The sequence below is a fragment of the Carassius auratus genome, unplaced genomic scaffold, assembly GCF_003368295.1.
Source record: "Carassius auratus strain Wakin unplaced genomic scaffold, ASM336829v1 scaf_tig00216201, whole genome shotgun sequence".
Lineage (NCBI taxonomy): Eukaryota > Metazoa > Chordata > Actinopteri > Cypriniformes > Cyprinidae > Carassius > Carassius auratus.
In genome coordinates this window covers 1-16,528 of record NW_020528453.1, presented here as the reverse complement: position 1 = coordinate 16,528, position 16,528 = coordinate 1, and the positions used below count along the sequence as shown (strand labels likewise).

The 16,528-nt window shown below is 35.3% G+C and overlaps 1 pseudogene; it reads left to right on the top strand.

Annotated features, from left to right (window-relative positions):
* The window catches only part of LOC113097369 (mannosyl-oligosaccharide 1,2-alpha-mannosidase IA-like), a 48,484-nt pseudogene extending 32,393 nt beyond the window's left edge, over window positions 1-16,091 (top strand).
* Window positions 16,092-16,528: the final 437 nt, after the last annotated feature.

Sequence of the window (16,528 nt, the reverse complement as noted above, 5' to 3'; positions counted from 1 at the left end):
TTCAAAGCAATATATTTCACATTTCATTTAAAGTATCTGTAAAATAAATCCAAATAAAAAAGTAGTAGGATAAATCAATGCTGCAGATGAAAAATTCCACTGTGTAACCTAATGCAACAGTTATCCTCCAATTTGACTGGATGAACTAGGGCTGGGCAGTATGGCCAAAAAAATCATTACATTATAAAAAATTTCATAGCATGATAAATTTCTAAACTTTAATTCTTTGAAAGTTTGAAGTAAGATTTTTGCTCCAAATTGAAAATTGTAGAAAATAAACCATTAATTGTGGTTTTATTTCTTTATCGTCAGAACATGACACTTTTAATCGTTTACACTTTTACAGTCATTTAAAAAAAAAATGTATGTATTTATGTATAGAAAAATTAATAGAAAAATTAATTTCTTAGTTTCTGCATTGATAGTATTTCAAGCCATGAAACAGGTTTGACATTGCGTATCTCCAGAACAGTTTGCAATGCAGGCTGCAATATTAATAATACATTTTTTGTCTCTTAGAAATGAACATTTGACAGTAGCTTGAGTTAGGATACAGATGTTAATTTGTTCATTATCAAAAACCGTAACATCTGTAAAAATGGTAACAACTTTATATAGTGAAATTAAAGTTATTTAAATTAAACATTGGTCTTCCATAGTGTAGTATATTTAAATCATGCTAACCACAGTTAAAACCCTCAATACCATGGTAAAATTTTATGTATATGGGTTCTAGGTATTTGTATGAAAAACAGTAGTCTAAATAATTTAATATAAATTCACATATGCCATAGCTTAATCACAAAAAATACTATAATTGTATTCCATTACTCCTTTACATTTAATGCATGTCTACATTAATAATAGAATGAAATCTGATGCGAGTATCCCACATTTCTGCCACAATACAATGGTGCAGTTAGTGTTACTAGAGTAAAAGACCAAACTATAACATATCCTCTAATTTTGATTAGCTGAGCTTTTGCATAACAAAATCTTTTCTTTTCATAACTCAACTTTCCAGACCAGAGCATTTGATCGATGCGGAGTACAAGCATAATCATAGCCCCGTGTTCCGTATTCCAGTACTGCTTATGAAATCTGTTCCGAGAGAACGTTTGAAAAGTTGACCTCAATATAGATTTCGTTGTCTTCATATTTCACATTTTCTGATTCAGTCCTACGGAATATATTGGCCATTCTGTTCCATGTGCCAATCATCTCGGCACAGAGAGGAGCAGATCCTCCAGACTGGATCTGTGTGGAAGAAACCAGCATGGACTGAGACAAAGCCATCGCTAATGAAGCCGCTCAGGTACAGTGTGAACTGTCTGCTGTTCCCGAATGTATGCGCGTTTGTCACTCACGACCACTTCTTCTAATAGAACACACAGGGAAAAGGCCTTATCTCATCCTGTCGGATCTTCCTCCACAATGTCCACCAGTCTGATTGTGATTCGGAAATAACCATTTCCCAATAGTGAATGAAGCCATTGTGAGATGGTCCTTGCCATGAACTGTGCAATTAAATAAAAACACATCCAACTTTTTATTTTAGGGTGCAGAATAAGTGCATAAGTGGTAGGAAGGAGGAAGAAAACGTCAGTCTTGCTCTAAACCCTTGTGTGCTCATTTAGCACAGAGGCTGCTGAACCATGATGTTCTGTCAGTATACAGCCACACTCTTATTAATGGCCCAACAAAAGGCATATGCTTAGCTCTGTGTTTGGGGTCAGAAACTGAATAAAATGCTGGGATTTTGTTTCATTAAAAGATCCTCCAAATTTGAATTTAAATGAGACTTTGTTTGGCAGCAGGATTCGTCTTGATTATTCTTATTAACTTGCTTCAGATTTCTTGTCAAACAAGCTTTTGATTTGTGGCAAATATTATAATTTTATTTATAAATATTATAAATATTTGTTATTGAGAAATCTGTATTAATTTTTATTTTTTTGTTAATAACTTTATAACACAATTAACATTTTATAAAGTTCATTTTAAAGCTTTAAACATTCATTTAGAACTTTTTTAATAAGCTAAATGAATGGTGATTTTTAATTTCTAAACTTAACACAGTTAATAAATGAATAGCAAAATTGTTGTGTGGTAGTATGTCTGTATAAATATAGATGTATGCTAAAAAAATAGAGAGAAAATAAATTAATCCATAGAAAAAGTTTCAGTACCATTTTAAGTCTCTAACTCCTTCAGGCAACCTTTTCCAGTCATATAAAATCTAAAAATACTGTATAAATACTGTTTATGCACATTAATTTTTAAGTAAATAAACAGACACTTGTGCTATAAAAAAGACAGCTGGCTCTTCTAAAAATGTAAGACCGGACTGCAGCTGCCATATTGCAAATGACTATTTCTCCCATTAATTTTTATACGAGTGAACTCACTCCTGCCCTTATAATGTCTCATATTTTAATGTGACCTTCATAAAACAAGAAAAAAGTTAGTCTGTTAGTTTTCATAACAATCTACCCCATAGACATGAAAGTTCTCGTAGCTGAAGAAACTCCCATCTGTTTGAAGAGGGTGATTTCAAGTTAATGATCGCAGTGTTTGCGTGTGTGTTTTTCTTCTGCCAGTTGGCTGCCGGCTGGCAAACACAAATTGGAGCATCTTTGGTACTAACTGGTTTGATGCTTTTAGGATTCAGCAGACAGCTGTGTTGCATTGGTGTTTGCTCATTCAGCCTTGAATAAGGCCAACGGATTCCTACAGACAGAGTTTTCCAACAACCACTTGGCCAGAACTATGGCCTGGTTTTGATGGACATTAGCTTATGTGCATTTGTGTTTGTTGCGTGAAGCCCGTCGTCCAGCGTCACAGCAGGCTTTAGGAGTTCCCGCTGCTTGGAGATGTGCTTACAAACAGCTCCTTGCTGAGCAAGACGAGCCTTCATGTTTCAGCTGTAATCACCAGCCTAATCTTATTTCTGAAGTGATGTATTTTGCTTTAGAAGCTCTGACTAGAGATTGTGTCAATCCTCGGGGTTCACTGATACTGTCTGTTTATATATTTTCCTCATTACAATGTGTGAGTAGAGGAGGTAATGTTTTACTGTTTGTATCCAGTAGTGGCAGGTCCCTGCTGCTGGATCTACAACCCTGCAGCAAAATGATTTATTATGATATTTTATTTTTTTAAGCTCCGTTGTGAGCTTGCAGTCTGAATCAAATATGCTGAGAACCATAGGACATTGTAAAATATAGGAGAGGGAACAGACACCACTTTCTGTTATGTAGTTCTCATTGGTTGCATGCACAAACAAATAAACCGCACAATCAGTGATGTCTGATTTATGAACAAATTGCTGGTTCTTTTTTTAAAATGACTATATAACCGAATGGAATGGTTCCGTTTGTTTCACGGTTTTAGAGTGACGGTTTCGGTACAGTTTGGTATGTGCTTTGTTTATGGAAAAACTATACTTAAAAACGAATATTCTATTTTAACTACAAGCAACAGCACAAATAAATACAGTAGAATAAAGATGCAAATAAAATAAACAGTGATTTTCAGTCTTTTTTTAAGGAGGTCTAGCATTAGTTTTTAGGTACAGAAATTGATAAATCAAGAGCAGTGCGGATTTTTTTTGTTTTTATTTTTTTGTTGTTGCTGCTCTTCGATTTAATATAAAGACTGTCACTTTAAGGGAATAGGATACTTACCAAGACGGGCGTTTTGACATTTTTGTATGGATTTGTCCATTTAAACACAATACTTTCAGAGAGAGTTTAATATTTGCGCATGTTCTGCGGCATTACATGGTCTTACTGCGCGCGTGAGCTTGCATCATTTGGCACTTAAATGTTTAAACTGGCAAAGCTTAAATGAGTTTAAACACAGATATCACTGTGATGACGGAATAAATGACTGCTCTTCCACGGCATTCGCATTGAACAAGAGTGCATGGTTTGTCAAGGTTTTTTATTATAATTTAGTTTTTCTTCATCGGCTGTTATTGTAATGTCTGGGAAGCCAGAATGCACATCCATTAACAGAAACCTGTATTAGCTGAACCCTGTTTGTTTTAAGTGTTATTTATGTGTTATTTATAGCAAACCATATTACAGATGCTTAGTAAGGTTTAAGTTGAACTGTGCTCCCAGCGTGCCGAACCGTGTGTGGAGTACCGAACGGTTCAATTTGTTTTTTTTGTTTTTTTTTCAGTGAACCATCCCATCCCAAATATAATAGATTTTAAATAAAATATTTTAAAATAAAATTAAAAATACCTTTTGTTTCACAGAAAATAATTTTAGTGATATAGAAGAATTGTCATTTTTGTGTGGACTATTCTTTTAAGTATTCAAGTAAGCATTCAGAAAAAAAAAAAATTAATCAAATGTAAATTGAAACCGCTTAAATGATCAGTATTAGCTTGACTGCATGATTATTAGATATATTTAAATACTAATTGAAGTTTGACCGAGAAGTATGCATGTTATACTTTGTGTCCCATGTTTGATTATGTGTAGACATGCGTCATGGGGGCAAAAGCTAATTTCTCCTAAAAATAAATAAATAAATTCCTGCCAGATAATGTTTTTTGAGTAGCTGTCCAGTATCTGTCAGCCCAGAATAAACATGCAGGAATGCACCACCTTGCAGATGCTGATGTTGCCAATGTCAATTCTCTGCCAAATAGCTCTGGAGGTCAACCTTCATTTGGATAATACCGCTTCCAGGAGGTGCACTCGTGGTAATGGCTTTGTTTCAGATCCCAAATGAGCAGCCATCTGTTATACAGGCCTTGCTGAGATGAGCTCCAGCACGAGATGTTACAGTCAAACATTAGTGCTCGTTCCTTGTTTTTGTTTTTTTTGCCCCTGCTTAAGAAATAACCAGTTGTTGGTTTCATTGATTAATCCATAACATGCACTGGGAGGGAAGATGGTTCAGTAGTTGATTGTACTTTCGACGTCTGATGGTTATCGTCTTCGACCCACAACCTTCTCAAGGGGTACAACGGTGATAAGATCAGGTCTTTGTATTAAAAGGCAAGCAAGCTGGTGTCCCATTACTTCTAACCTGAGGTCACTACATGCTCCCATCAGATTCAGCAAAGGTTCATGTCTGTGAATAGCTTTATCAGGTCATTAAGTGCTGGTTTGTAATTTAACCAGTGTAATTGGAATTGATAAGATCTGTTTAAAATGTCTGAGAGTCCCTTAAACCTCTGGACATTATCCCTGTGGATAAGATTGTATAGGCCTGATTTGGGTCGACATTCAGAGGGTAAAACCAGTCACGTTGGGGGAAAGCTGTTGAGATGTGAATGTTTAACCCAGGGCTGTGTCAGAAAACGTTGTAGCGAAATGATTTATGACCTCCTCACACTTCTTCACTGGGGTTTGAGTCCTCAAGGGCCTGTGTAAAGACACAGCAGTGCACAAATATGCTGTCCTTTCACCTGCAGTGCAGTCTCTTCTGTAAAGGAGATTTTGATTTGCATCGTCTCTGCAAAGAACACCTGTATTTGCGTAATGTTTGCATCTGCTTTTTTGTATATTTGGTATTATGTTTAAATATGAAATTTTTTTGGATTCAGCAGAATGTGAGCTGTTTGTTTAAATACAAAAACACAGGTAAATAAAATGCATATAAACTAAAAATTTAAATTAAAAAAGTTACATCCTGCTTTATCTTAGGTGTCTTTAAATACTATGCACTTAATAATAACATAATAAATGGGTCCCACTTTATATTAAGTGGCCTTAACTACTATGTACTTAAAAAAAATAATACAATGTACTTGTTCATATTGTAGTGCAAAACAGGTAGCACTTTATTTTACAGTCCTGTTCCTCATGTACATATTATGTACTTATTATAGTAATTACAATAACTATGTAATAACTAAGTACTAACTCTAAACCTAAACCCTACCCCATGTAGTTACCTTGTGTTACCAGAACTTTCTTAGATAAATACACTGTAAGTTCACTTACTTTAAAATAAAGTGCAACCGCAAAACATTTTTGCTGCTATTGAGGTGGGAAATGGGTAAGGTTAGGGACAGGTTTGGTGGTATGGTTAGGTTTAAGGGTGTGTTAAGGTGCAAGGGATGGGTCAACTGTGTAATTATAAATGTAATTAAAGAAATTAATTACAAATGTAATTACATATTTTTCAAATATAAGTATAATGTAAAAACATGCATGTAAACAATATAAGTGCATAGTACCAAATTATTAATTTAAATGTAAGTATGTAGTAATTAAGGCCACTTAATATAAAGTGGGACCAATAAATGATTAGATACAATGCAGAGCCTGACCGATATGGATTTTCTTTGGGGCCGATACTGACATCAATACATCGGCTGTTATTCTTTGTATATATTGTAGTTCAGTACCAGTCAAAGGTTTGCACACTTTCCCATTCATGTGTCCAGACATTTGACTGGTACTATATATAAAATACAGTATATACATAATCAGAATATACACAAACATTTTTTTTGCAGTGATCACTCAAATGTGGTGATCAAACACTTATAATGACATGACAGAGATATGTAATGGAGGCAGGTAATTTAACAATTTAACCAACTTTATTATCCAAAATGAACTTCTGAACATTCAATCACGGATATGCGCTACTGTGTGAAGTGTGACATAATATACCTCTGTAAAGAATTACAATATAAATTCACGTCTTGCGCAATAAAGTAAAATAAAATGTGTATAGTAACATTTTTGTTTTCTTGATTTTTGTATTATTTTTATTTTATTTACTTGTGAATTTATATAAAAATTAGATCTGAATTTATTTACTCATGTTTATTATATAAAATACATGTATTATTGTATTAGATAATGTAATATTATTTTTAATTTATACATTTCTATATTTTTATATTACATTTGTTTTATATAAATACACAAAAAATAATGTTAATATGCTATTAATTTAAATTATTACCCCATGAAACTTGATTTATAGACTTTTCTAACAATTTTCCTTTAAAAAAATTATTATTGTGAAGTTCTTGTGATATTTGTCAATAAAATGGTTTCACTTATGGCATTTACAAAGCCAGACGGCTAAGATCTTATGAAACCTGCACACACACACCCTCATTTTCTGCCTTCAGACTGTTCACCTTTGCTACATGAATTTCCAAAGCTCATGTGCTTGAACCCCCGTATTGTAGTTTAGCATGACATGCTCTCATCTTTGTCTGTTTCCCTGGCTTTTATAAAGTGAAGCTTATAGTAACCAGTGATATTGGTTTAGGGAGCAGGGTTATGATGTAAAATAATGACTTTAGACCAAAGCAGTCTTGAAAATGCCACATCAGATCATAAAACTGGAACTTTTACGACGGGGCGATTTAACAGTATGGAGACTGTTCTTCCTAAAGAACAGTGTGGCTGTAGGAAGCAGGAGGGAGGGCTCTTTGCTCATTTTTATGGTGTTTTGCTGGATTAGCACATCCTGTTTCCTCTTTTCCTGTTTCTCTTGTCACCTCGTCGTGGTCGTCCTCTTATTGTGGAAATGAAGGGGGCACGGGATGCTTGCATCTTCCAGATGTTTTAAACCCATATCTTGTATCTTCTTTTTTTTCCTGACAGATTCTTGTAAAGGAGATTTGCGAAGTTGTTGTGTGTTTTTTTTTTTTTTTCCTCTGTTCCAAAGCTTCTGGCTAGCTATCTCTCACAGTAACTTTCTTCATGTCATACTCTCTTGGGGATTTGCCATAATTTCTTTGGCCTTCTCAAAGCCAAAGGCAAGTGAAGGCTCTGTAGGAGGTGTTTATGATGTTGCATACAAATAGTGCACACAATAATTCTGTCATGTTGTGTTTTCATCATCACTAAACAAAGCCAGGGCCGTTAAATGAGTAACACAGCTGGTTGGCAGCTTTGCATTTCTTGAAGATGGTTGCATGCAGTGCCAGACTTTAATTATTAAAGTACTAAAAGCAGTGTCGCCCAACCTGCTGCGTACATAATCAGTACAAATGGAAAAACTGCTAGTGAACGTCTTTTGTGTTATTGAGGGGTTGCTCCATTTTACCATATGCAATTGTGTTCCTTCCTGAATTTGTTTCACAACATCACCACCTTAATTGGCTGCATTATTTTTTCTTTTTATCATGTTGTTGGAGAATCTTTCTGGGTAATGATTCCTAAAATGGTTGTGTGAATTAACCTGAAATAAGACAGATTGCCTCTGCATTTTGGGGACAAAATTAACCCTGCAGCTTTAAATTAAAAACCTTGATGTCTGTCTTTTTTTCTTTCTTTTTTTTATACTTCTTAATAAAATGTTTTTAAATTATATTAATCTAAAATAAACAATGAATAATAATTGAAAACAATTTAAATATATTTGAATTATAAAAATTTAAATAATAGAAGAATTATAATAATAGAAGAACAGAAGAATAATAGAAGTAGCAATAAATTTTTTACATTTAACAAATAATTTTTCTTAGTAAAATAAAAAATAAAGGTTCTTGCTGCTGCTACTGCTGATGATGATGATGATGATGATAATAATAATTTTAATAATACGTATTTAAGAAATTGCAGTAGTTTTATTATAAAGATTTTTTATACTTGTCTTGTGTAAGATCTGTTCATCTTAACCTTGGCTTCCCTTTGAGGGTGTTAACTCGCTAGGTTTTCATTTGTTGTAGCCATTGTTCGTTTGCTCTCTGCACAGGATTTTCCCTTAGGCAGGGCATTAGTGACCATATCTCAAAGGCTCGAAAGGTCTTTATCATAAAGCTGTTGGTTTATTTCAGCTCTGATCCTAGACGTATCCCCACAGGAAGTTTTCTCAAATGGTTTGTCGTCATATTTATCCACAGGTAGTCTCAAAGGAGCCACCATTGTGGATGCACTGGACACGCTCTACATTATGGAGATGTATGACGAATTCGAGGCTGCTACCGAGTGGGTGGACAAGAACCTAGACTTTAACATGGTAAGACTCAAGCCTTGTATGCTCATTTTTGGTTTTATCCCTGCAAATACTTCTTTTCTATAAATGTGACCCTGAATGATACGACAGAATCAGAATAATGACTTTTTGATGAAGCTTTGAGAACTCGTCTTTGTCGTCTCCAGTGCTAAAGGAATCAGTCAACCTTAGCTCTTTTGGGGAGATTTTAACATCACTGCATGTTAAGCAAGTCTGTCAGAGTGAGTCTTTCCACATCTGAGCCAACAAAAAAACATCTCAAGACTTGTCTCATTCTTTCTGCCATTTTTCAGACTCCCATTCCCTGAACTTTGTTTGTTAACTCCATGAAGTACAGTAAAGATGTTTTTATGTTCAGTAATGACCATGTTAACATTACTTAAATGAGTGACATTATGAAGAATCATAGCTTTCAGAAGAAATGCAGTGTTTTCAAGTACACCATGGCACACCATGGCATGAACATTTCACTGGTATCTTCCCCTTTATGTCGTCATAAGGGGAAAGGTTACTTCCCCTTTCCCTGCTTTGGCCGCCCAAACATTTACATATAATTCAGTCCCAATATCAGCACAGGCATTACACACAGAGTTTAACGATATGGATTCGACAGCACCGCCACAAACAGTGAGTAACAGTGTTAATTTAATGCCTGATCTGTGATCAGTGATTTCTGATGTGTAGTTTATTATTGAAGTTCACACAGACTTTTTCTTTAATACTGTTTATTCATCGCTGAATCAAGCCAGTGACTAAACGATCAACTTGACGTTGTTTCTCTTAGTAGCATGAAAAGAATCTGTTATTTAAATTGAACTACAGAGAACGATCAAAGAATGCCTTTATATTGTTTGGAGCTGTCAATCGCGAGTATATCTGCACACTTGCCCAAACTGCCGTTATAATGAATGACGCTGTTATCTTGCACATCTAAGCTCTTACTGTATTCATGTCGAGACTGTGTTTACTGTTAGTTGTGGCGAAAGCATTTTGTGAGAGAAAACGCATTGCAATGACGAGATTACTGCATTCATGCGATAAACAGAATCTGTCTACTCCGTGCTCACCACTGCAGTGATTCATGTGATGGGAAAAGATCTAAACAATAATTATTTAATCAACACTTCCACGATCCGTTAATCTCGACAACTGTAATAGTAAAAAAAAAAAAACGTAGTAAAAGTATTTTCAAAAGGGTAACAGATGTAATGCACATTTCGAATGCAAAGATGCCAGAGGGCTAAAATCAGGATATAAAAATGCCTTTTATTTCTAAATTTTTAATGTAAAAATCATACTAACAATATAAGTAAACCTCAGGAAACATTATTAAACATTTAACATCATGGGACCTAAGAGATATTACACTGCAGCAAATCAGCACATTAGAATGATTTCTAAAGCTCTTGTGCATAAAAATATAAAAATAGGAAAACTTATTTTAATTTGTAATATTTCACAATATTGCTATCTATAATGTAGTAGGGAAACTGAAGGACTTAGAAACATGTGAATAGCAAAAGGGAATCAATAGTGCATGCAGATCAGTCCAGAAATGACTAAACCAAGTTGGTAAATGAATTAAGACACAACATATGCAGAACAATGTAGACAAAAATAGCTCTTTGTTTGACGTTTGATCGGTTTTCTGCCTCTGTATCTTGAGGTGATTTCATTAGACATTCTGCATGGGTTTACCGCTAGTTAAGCATCGGAAGTCCTTCAGTACATCCTGCACCTCAATTTAAGGCAAGAGAGAAGACTGTATCTGGGTCCAAACCTTTAATGAAGAGTGTTAAACAACTTTTAATTGAAAGGCTTTCCCTTCTACCCTCAAGCAATTCCAACAATGAAAGAGTTCCACAAAAATCCCCTGTGAAACCGTTATTAATATTCAGCTGGGCTCTGGAATACTAAGCAACCCATTTCTGATGCGCAAAAGCCTCTTGTCTTAGCAGAATAATTGTAGCCATTTGAAGTTTATTCACGTGGCTTCATTTGACTTCCACTATCATCCGATTATCTTTGAGCAGCTAAAAGTTGTTTAGCTGTGTAAGAAAATGTTATCTGTAAAATCGCGCTTGTATTATCATCTAGAGCTCTGTTTCAAAGCAGTTCGAAGGTTTTCCCAAATCTCTTTGGCAACTCATTGATTATTTTTGGGAGATATGATTAATCTTAGTTTATCCTCAGTATTTTAGTTGTTCAGCGTTTTTGGTCTATTGTGTTATGTGTGTATCCTCATTAGCACATTTCCCTTGTTTTACAAGTTCTGATCAGATTGTTTTACAGAGAAATCTGACCCTGGAGCAGAACGGAGGAAGAGAGTCACTTCATTGTATCAACAGTCCTAATCTCTCATCTTTTATGCTGTGGGATTCTTTTATTCCTGTAAAAGCCAGCATCATCGAAGGTCAGATTCACCCGCTGCTGTAAAAGACCCGTTATGTTGCAGTGACCACAAGTCCCAGCTGAACTCGAACCTGAGTGAGATAGCCTTTCAGACAGAGACACTATACCACTGGTGGATCGAAAAACCTCATCAAAAGCATAAAAATAGAAATCCCTTCCCTTTTTATAAGTCTTAACAATCGGAGACGCGCCATTAGATACAGAACCCAAGCACAGTGTGCTTCATTGTGTCCATCTGTTTCCATTCTCTCATCTGAAGTTTGCATTAGAGAGGGACTGATAATTAAAATGTTACTTATTTATGACTTACATTTTAAATTTATAATTTTTTTATTATTAATGTATTTTTTAATTTAACCAGTATATGTAACCTAATATATATATATATATATTAGTAGTATTAATGTTTTTGTTGTTGTAATGCATTTTTATCATAGTCTTATTTATTTATTTATTTATTTATTATACAGAAATCCATAATATATAATAATTTCTGTTTACCAGTTATCTGACCACAAAAATAATTTGAATCAGTATTCATCATGACCAAAGCAATTTTGGTTGACTATGTTGTATAGACACAAATGTTGGTTGTCTGTTTCATACATATATCTATATATTTTGTCCAGCTGATTACTAACAATATCTCTAATGTTTTCAGCTACTTGTAAATCATGAGAAAATCCCCATTCTTACGGTTACATGGGGCCGTGCAGTCGCCTATCAATGACGTTAGTTACACTTTGTTACGCCTTTACTGATGTAGAAACCACATGACAACAGTGTCGTGGACAAACGCAGAAGTAGCTTCACAACAAACTTCAACTAGAAAGAGATTCCATTCTCGTTGTGTTTTACTCGACAGGTGAGTTGTTTTGATTCGTATCTTTACAGAAAACGTACGCTATTATAACAATCAACAAGATTAGTATTATGGGGCCTACACACCAAACGCGGGCAATTGCATATTCTAGACCCGTGCGAGGACACGTCTGATCGCGTCTTTGCATTGACTTTGTATGTAATCTACTCACTGCAAATCGTTGAACTCACGTTTAAATCCATGATTTATCTTTCCGTCTGATTGATGGCCGCCAGCGGTTGGGTAGAAGATAACAGATCGCATCATTCCACGCTCTTCCTTAGCGTCATCAAACCACGCAATTGTTATTGTTTTGGTAGTGTGCCCTCTCGTGGCAGGTTCCTACAACCTTTACCTTTAAGTTCAATTGTTTAATATGAATAAAAAGTGCTCCATAAATGTCTGCTGTGGTAGTATTCTCAATAGAAGTGTATTGAGACTTGGACCCGGAAACAGTGCTTCTTAGTCACCACTTAACAACCGAAAAGTTTGCCAGCTCCCTTAATAATTGCAGAGTTGCAGAGTCAGTGGAGTTTGTGCATCGCTGCTTTTGCCTCATCTATGCCTGATACTTCATTGACTTTGTACTGTTCATGTGTGCAAGGAGATCATTTCACAAGATTCTTGTGCACTTGTCCCCTCAGATTTTTGAGCCAAGTGGATTTTGAATGCAGCTTCCACATGTATATAAAAAAAAATATTAATAAATTCTATATTTAATTAAATCACACTGGCATGATTACAACGTTCAGTGTGTCATATCATCAGCTGCTAAATTTAAATATGCGTTCACTGGACTGGTCGCTGAGCCAGAGACAAACGTGTTTTTAACAGTTTCTGCATTATTAAACCAATCTTATCAATCTGTAAGGTAGTGATTTTAATGGCCATTTTTGAGAGTGCTGTAACTAGAGTAGGCAGTCAGTGAAAAATGTTCTTTGCTCTCGCTGTTATGATTAGTTAGCCTTACTTGCAATGTTTTATTCACATTAACTTTCAATGTTAAATTAACATTAATTATAAAATGGCATGGCATTATGGCATGACACCCATATGTGTTAAGTAAACAGACAGGTTTTTCATGCACCGTTAGGTTACTTTGACCGTTGCCCACTATAGATCAAACATAATCTATAAGGTGAGAAGCAAGATATTTCATGAGAATTCAAGTTAATGCATTTGGAATGTTTTGAATAAAAAGGAAAAAATAATAAAACATAAGTGTTGTTGTGGCTGCTGTGTGTCACATGACAGCCAACCCCCCTTCCCCAAAATTCAGGTCAATTCACGGCCGAGCCAAAATAAATATTCTCAAGTCCCCCATTCAACATGCACAGGAAAGCATTTGTCGATGGTCTTTTTGTGCCAGTTATCCCGACAGATTCCCTATTAACCCACAAAAGGGTTTGAGTTATTCATCTGGAAGACATCTTGGGTCCCTGTTGTCCACTGTAACCATTTAAGCATTGGAGAGGAGGCTATCGCATAACACCCCTAGCCCATTTCCAGACATCACCATTTAGTCTTGCTCTGAACCGCGATATCTTACCAATGTGATATGCAAAAACATTTCTCTATTGTGCCACCTGTGCACTGTTACAAAATAGTTTTGATGGTGCATCGATGCCTATGTTAAAGCAGTAAGCATGTCATTATTGTTTGGTTCGTCTCAGAGTACACAAAATATTTCACCTCATAACCATTATGACGACCACTTAACAGATGTCTTGGCTGTGGTCAGGACTGTATAACGTCACCATGGGCAAAGGCTAAAGACTTGCGGCTTTCATGCCCACCAGGTTGCACAGTGCCAGATTGCAGTGTCTGAAATATTCATGCAATATTATATAAACCTTTCCAGCTAAAACTGCTGCTCTAAGATACTTGGTTGAGTTTAGGTTGTCTTAACCTTTTACTACTTTTAAATATTTTAAAACGTAGTTCTCATACTTTTGGATTGATTTAAATTTTTTAATCAAATTAACACTCTTAAAAAAAAATCTAGAATTTTTTTTTAATCAAATATTTAAATTAAAAAATCTTTTTTTTTTTTTTATTATATATATTGATTTGAGTTTCAGTACTACCGTATGTTACCACTATTTGTTTCTTTTCAAATACATTGATCTTGCCATAGATGCTGTTTTGGCAATAAAATGTAATCCATAAATCTATTCACAAATTTTGCATCTTAAATGCCTAAATGTGTATTAAAATTGGAATGAAATATAAGTTAAACTTGTTACTGTATAATTTAATTAAAATCAGTAATTAAATTTACAGTTTGTGTGTGTGTGTGTGTGTGTGTATGAATATATGAATATATGTATGTGTGAAGATTAAAGTAATAAAATATTAATACTATAAATACGTTTTTATAATGTAAAATTCTGTGTGTCACCTGTCTAAGAGCACTGGTTTAAAACATGTATTTGAAATCGTAATGTCAGATGTAACAGTGCTGAAAGTATTCTCTACTGCAGATAAATGTAAGATAAAAAGTATAACATCAAAAAGGTTTTCTGTTGAAATCTTGGTTATTTTTTTATTATTTAATTATTATTTGAAAGATGGTCTCGGAAGCATCCTCTCTTTATAGCTCTTTATCCTGTGAGTGATGTTTTTGTTCATGTTACATGCACCGTAGGAAACCACCTTAACCCAGCAGTCATGATCCAGATCCGCAGAAAATATCCGCACTCCGATTTCACCCTCCCGTGGGATCTTGTTTGTATCTTTGCCCAATCCCAGCAGAGCTTTATCATCTCTTTTATATTGTTTTCTTTCTTTGTGTTTGGCGAGTGAGGGCAAAGTGTGTTTGTAGTCCGTATTCATTTCCCCCCATATTTCTACAGTCTGCAGTTCAAGGTGAGCCAGTCACAGTGTTTTTATGAGCTTAAATATTCACCTCTTTTTGTGTTCCTGTGTTTTATTCCCTCAGAATGCCGAAATCTCCGTCTTTGAAGTGAACATCCGTTTTGTTGGAGGCCTGCTATCTGCCTATTATCTCTCAGGCAAAGAGGTATGTAAACCTGGAGTGTACAGATGTTTTTTTTTTTTTTTACCACACTGAATATGTGCTTATGGCCGAAGGATTTGATATGCAAGCTGGCTATAATTGACATGCTGCCTGAAGGAAGCTGGAAGCTTGTAGCTGGCATTTGTTCTCGGCTCCTACGCTTTTAAAGACACCGTTTCCTTGAATCTCTGCATGAAACGTGTTGGAAATCGGTGACATTTATAGTTGGCAGGACACAATAGACCTCTCAGGAGAGCCACAGGGGCCTCGGGTCTGTCTTCCCGGTGGTCCGACTGTTTGCCTGGACGTTGAGCCAAGTCAAACAAACACACACACACACCATCCCACTTAAAGCTCATTCTGTGATCCCGGCACATCCAGGAAGCTCTGTGCCCACTCTGCTAAATTGAAAGCTTTTTTGAAACCAAAAGATGTTGGACTCTCAAGCGTGACCTGAAGCACACACACAAAGCCCATTTCAGAGCCTTCATTGAATCAGGCTAATGTAGAACTTTGCTCATATTTCCGATCTCCCCTCCTGTTAATTAGATTTTCCCAGCAGCATCTGGCAGGACGTAAAGGATCTGATTCAAATCAAAAGAGTGGCATTTTCCGCTGATGCTCAGGGCTTTCTCATTGTGTCCTGCAGCAAATGTGCTCTCAGTGATAGTGTAAGCTTTCATTTGTGCGGTTTGTCCGGAGAGGGAACGGATCACTGTGTGAGCTTCATCGGGGATGTACTCGTGTGGTTGTGTTGATGTAAGGCAGACCCTTCAGCAGAAAAACCATCTCACATCTCCACAGTGACTCTTCATATCACTTATAAAAGTAATTATTCAGCAAAGATGCATTAAATTGATTGAAAGTGACAGGAAAGACATATATAAAGTTACAAAAGATTTCTGTTTTATATTGATGCTCTTCTTTTGAAACTTCTATTCACCAAATAATTCTGTGATGAATGAGGTTTCCATAAAAGTATTATGCAGCACAACAGTTTTCAACATTTATAATAAGTAATGATTCTTGAGCAGCAAATCAGCATTTTAGAATGATTTCTGAAGGATCATGTGACACTGAAGACCGGAGTAATGATACTGAAAATTCAGCTTTGCATCAAAGGATTAAATTACATTTTAGAATATATTCAAATAGAAAATAGTGATTTTAAATGGTAATAATATACTGTATTTAATACAATTATTTTACAATAATACTGTTATTTTTGTAAAAAATATAATAAAATTAAAAATGCAGTCTTGGTAAGCATAAGACTCTTA